Consider the following 5,619-nt stretch of genomic DNA (forward strand, 5'->3'; position numbering starts at 1 on the left):
ATTTCTGTCACTGTAGCCCAACATTTGGACAGCAGGCTGGCCCAATAGCTTGTGTAGAACTGGGGGGACCCAGAAGAAGAATCCTACCACTCATCAGGAACCAAATTCATTGTCTTGTTCACCCTAGGGAGTGGTGTGCTTCGCCTACTGTGGTGCATGCTGGGAAGACATTTCCTCTTAGCCCACATGGTCTGCCTGGGCTGGCTCCTGTGCTGTGGGGACAACAAGGCACAGTCTAAAGAGGAGTAACTGGCTTAATAGCTTCACCAAGACCAGAGCTTCAGGTGCAAATGGATCCAGGAATCCAAATCAGGGTCTCAAGATTCTGCCCTTCTGCCCAGGCTGGCTGTGGTGATCATAGCTATTGGTGTCCAGGGACACTTCAAACCTGCTGTCCGAGAGTTTCAAGCAGGAACTTTGTAAGCTATAGCTTATTCACATGTGAGTGGGAGGGGAGAGTGTGGAAGACAGAGGTTGGCACTGGGTGTCTGGCTAAATCGTTCTGCACCTTATTTTTTGAGACAAGGTCTCTCACTAAACCTGGACCGTGCTAATTCAGCTAAACCAGTTAGGTCAACAAGCCCCGGGGGTCCTCGGTCCCTGCCTCCCTAGAGCCAGAATTACAGCTTCATGCTGCCATGCCCAGCTTTTCAATGCACACGTGTTGGAGATCCGACTCAGGCTCTTGTACATAGCAAGGGCTTTACAGCCTGAGTCATCCACCCAGCCAGGCCACAACTCTTGATTGAAAGATTACTAAAAACCACGGGAAAGGCCTAGGGCAGGAAGCCCACCTTTTGTTCATGCTGCAAAACTGAGTCTACTACCTTCCAGACCTCCAGGAGGAAAAGAGCAGAGATCTGGAAGACCACTCAAGAGTCTTCACGCTCTACAGCTTTGCATGTCCCCAGGCTGCCACCTCAGTATCTCAATGAGAAGCCTCTCAAGAGGGTAGGTGCCTAGGCACTGAGCAGGGGGCGGTGCCTAAGCGCTGAGCAGGGGACGGTGCTTAAGCATGGAGCACTGACACCTAACAAGGAAGGCTTCCTGGGGTTGCTTTACACCCAGGGATGAGGAGGCCCTGCTGAGAGCCGCAAGACATTTCAGAGACCTTCCCCATGGCATCAGGCTGTCCTGGGAGCTAGTCATGGCTTAAGAAAGCTACTCTAACCCTCAGTACAGTATTAATGTGGCTCTCATTACAGGCCTTCTCCACCAGGCCTACTGATGTCCTTAAACCAAAGGCCACAGCCCAAATTTCATCCCGCAGTCTAAACAGAGCTGGGGAAGAGGATGGTGCAGCTTCCTTCAGACCTAGGCTGGTTTGTCACTTATTGCATGTCTTTGAAATCAGCTGTCCCCCTTCCCAGCTCTTTCCCTCTGGTCCACAGCCCAATCCTGGCTCAGGAGCCCAGGAAGGAAGACTGAGAGATGGGTACCAAGGGTGGACGTTGTGTCCAAATCAAACTTGGACCTATCCAGAAACTAGAACTTGCTAGCAAATTCCTCCCGGCCCCTGGCTGAGCAGGAAGCTGCCCTCCCCAGAACCTCTGCTACCCAGTTTCCCCCCAGGGGCCTCTCACAAGCAGGCTTTGTGACAGAGCTTAGGACACCTAAGCTGCAGGAACCAGTTTTAATTCAAAGCACCTTTTGCCTGGACATGCAGGATACCACTGAGTGAGAAGAGAAAGCCCACACTGGTCTCTGAACTGAGCTGCTTCCTTCAGCCATCTGGGTCCACACAAGCCCCAGCCAGCTTCCCACAGAGCGGTGGAGCCTTGCTAGCTAGCATCCATTATCATAAACACACCCCTCAGCACAGCTGCGTCCTCAGCAACTGGGTAGGTTATAGCTGCAACTTGGGTTCTTTTGTGTCATCGGGATGGGGGTGGGGTGGAGGAGCACTGAACCACAGGTACATAAACCACCAGGTATGGTAAAGGGCCAAGGGTAAAGCCAAGGGCCTGGAGGCTAAGGTTCCAGGCCATGGAAGTCAGGTGACCTCAAACAGCTGCGGGTTGTCTGTGCCCACAGAAATATTTGTCTCAACTGCTTGGCACGCAGGATCTTTATGCAGGTAGAACATAGGGTGTACCCCATCCTGCTCTGTGGGACAGGCATCACTTCCCTCGTAGCCAACTCTGTGGTCACTTCTCCCTGTAGTTCTTTTTCTTACCCCAAGATCATCCCTGTGGTCACCTGCCCTGGGGACAGCCATCTACAGATAGCTTTGTCCTGCTAATCACCCCACTTCCTATGGGCACCCCACCCCTATGGTCACCTCCCTCCTAAAGCCACCTTCTCCTCTGTGGTCCCCTCTCCCCGTGGAGTCCTCCGGGTCACCTCTACCCCAGGTTCATGCTGACCACTAAAAAGAAAGGAGCCCTTCTTGCCTTTGTTCCCCCAGAGGCTGGCCCTCCCCAGCTCTGAGGCACCTGACCTGGGGTCACATGGCCAACCTCGCCTGGCAGGCTGGATGATCTGCTCTGAGTCACTCCTCTGTGCCTGAGCTTCAGCTTCCTCCACAGCACAGGGACAAAAACATTTGCTTTTCCACCCTGTTGTGGTGAGCAAGTCAGAACAAGACGGAAGACCGCTGTCTGCCTGCGGTGTGTGCCCAGGTTCTTATGAGTGCACATGAGTGTGTGCAAGTCAGTGTAAATGCATGCCTCTCTAAGATGCTCAGTGGTGACTGCGTTCCCCGGATGCTCTAGGCAACCGCCTCCCAGGCCCAGGAGTCTCCTGAGAACAGGGGCTGCTGGGACCTGCATGCCACCGGTGGTGGCGGCCACAGCATGTGCCGGCGGCCACACACTACACCGCTTCTGCTTTTCGCTGATCCCACCCATGGCCAGCCTCTGGCTTTCCCGGGGCACTGCAGGGCCTGCAAATGGAGACGGCATTGAAGGTCCTCCCTGCGGGGGTTCAGAACCCCCTTGCTGACAGCCAGACTGGTAGTGGCTTTGGGACAGCTCTGAACTCTGCAGCAGAGCAGCAACCTGGGGAGCTGCAGGTGGTGGCAGCAGCCAGAGACCATCCGATGAGCTCTCGGGACCCTCTGGTGCCACCGAACACTCAGCACCGTGACTGCTGGGCCCGCTGGGCCAGTTCCCTTCATTACAACCCTGTCACCACTCGGGGGCCAGGCTTCTCCCATCTGCCTGGGTCGTGTACACTGTTGGCCACCCACAAATAGTTGACGATAGGCCTTCAAGCCACAAAAGGCTGAGTGTCCAGAGAGTGGATCTCATACTGTGAGGCCTAAGAGGCCCAGCTCAGGCAACCGGAAAGTGGAAGGCAAAGATGCTGTCCGGGAGCAGCCAACAAGTGCTCTCGGGATCCTAAACAGGTTCTCCTCAAGGGCGGAGAGGGGCCTCCGAGGTTTTGGGAACACAACGGCAATCCGGAAACGTATCTACCACCCTTGTGTCTTGTGCCCTCTGCCGCGGACAGTTTGTGGCAAACCACTTCTCTCTTCTGCTTCCATTTCCCTTTCCCCAGTAGGGCACCTGTACCCTCTGCCCAGAGGCATGGGAGGTGCTCCGGAGGTCTATCTCCTAAATGAGAGTTCAGGAGAGGTGCTCCCAACCACAGACAGGAAGGAAATGGGGCACAGAGCTTCAGGGCCCCCAGCCCTCCGTGGGGGCTGCAGAGGTGCCCCACAGTCACACCTCCCCAACCTCCAGACCCAAGGCTATCCGGGGTACAGCTGCCAGCTAGCCCGGCCCTTTGTGCTGGGACACTTTGGAGGAAAGATAGGGACTCGGAGCTGCAGAGAATATTGAGATAGATTTCCATTGACTGGCTTGCCCAGGTAGCTAGCTGGAGACTCCACAGAGCACACAGCACAGCCAGCAAGACCAGGAAGTGTCAATGGAACCTGGCCTTCAGCTGATGGGAGGAAGGGGAGGGAGGGTTTGAGACTCAGGATCAGTACCCAGCACAGTGCAAGTAAACCACATGCCTCCCTGCTCCTGCCACTGGCCCCACACACAAGGGCTAGGAACTCACATCCCACCATGCAGCACTGGCCACTCCCGGAGCTCAAGACTCAATGGCTCTGCATACAGTGACTAGAGTTTCCTTGCCCGCCCCCAGGACTCACCAGCTCTGTACTCTGCCTCTGGCCTGACTTGCTGGACCCGGATGTCGCCACCTACTCCTATGACTGGATGGAGTGGGCTCTACCTTGGTTTCCTACCCACCATTCCAACTCTTCCTGGGACTCCAGATACCTCCCTTTCACTCTGTCCCTTCTTCTGACCGGGCCTTACCCCAGGACTACCATCCTAGCCTGCGCTGACCTGTGTGCCTCTGACCTAGGGTCAAAATTTCAGAGCTACCATTCTATCACTGTAGCAAGGCTGGGGACCCTCCTCAGCAGGGACTATTTCCTGGGGTGAGGCTGGGTCCTGCACAGGAGGGACAGGCAGTCTTTCTGCCAGTGGGGCAGTGCAACTCTATCCTGCCCTCAGGAAGGCAGAGCTGGAGGCTGCAGACCGCAGAGCGGCAGGGGAGGCCTACAATGGGGTCGCAGGCTGAGGCAAGCCACTCTATTCCGAAGTTCAGCCTTAGGAACTTAAGAGTAAAGCGGTCATTTCCACAGACACGGAGCTCTCTGGCCCTGGCCCCGGCCCGAGGAGAAACAGCAGGGCACAGGGAGGGAGGTGGGTGGTAGTCACTCTGTTGCTCCATCTGCCTTTGTCTCCTTCAACAAGGAGGGTGTGTTTGTTTAAGAATGTCTCTCTGGCAGCAGAAGTCTGTCTCAAAGCAGAAACATAACAGTGTGGGGAAGGAGGAAGAAGCCTCTCCACCCGGAAAATATTTCCTCTTTACAAATAAGGACCCTGAAGTCTGACTTCACCGAGCCACTGAAACTCAGAAAGGGCATTGCGCACTTGGGTCCCCAGACCAGAGTCAGGGCCAGCGGGCGGCTGGAATCCCACACCTGGTGTCTCTGTGCTGTAGGGGCAGATTTTTCACACCAGAAAAGCCAGGTTTGAGCCTCTGCGGGAGCCTCCTGAATCAAGTTACCACAAACTCAGCAGCCTACTTTCACAGAGATCCATTCCACTGAGTTCTAGAAGACAGAGCATGCTCCTCCGGTGGCCCCAGAGAAGGCTCCCTGCCTTCTCGTCCATTTTCTGGTGGCCCACAGTGGTCCTTGGCTGGTGTCAGAGTCACCGCTCTCTACCTCCACCTTCACAGAGTCTCGTCTCTATGCATCTGTTCACACAGCCACCGTCTTTCAGAGACACCAGATACATCAGGCTCAGCCATCCCCGGCAGGGTTTGGACACAGAAAGGCTCCCCAAGTCGAAAGATCAAGAACACCAGGAGTCCTCCTGTACCCAGGGCCATGAGCTCCGCATGTCACAGAGCCTTGAGACCCAGGAGAGCGTTCTGCCCTGTGCTTCTTTGCATGAGCGAGGGCTTCCACCTCAGGTTTCTTCTCAGTTAAGGCAAGCAGGAGGGCTGGGGGCACAATTAGGCGAACCCATTGCTACAGTAAAAGAGTGGTCAGCACTTTGGGCCTGCAGAAGCCAGACAGCGGCCCAGCCTCTAGAAGTGGTCTTTTTCTGCTCCCTTGCCAAGTTCTGAGGCCTCAGTTTCCCCATC

Source organism: Microtus pennsylvanicus, chromosome 7 (assembly GCF_037038515.1).
Source record: "Microtus pennsylvanicus isolate mMicPen1 chromosome 7, mMicPen1.hap1, whole genome shotgun sequence".
Lineage (NCBI taxonomy): Eukaryota > Metazoa > Chordata > Mammalia > Rodentia > Cricetidae > Microtus > Microtus pennsylvanicus.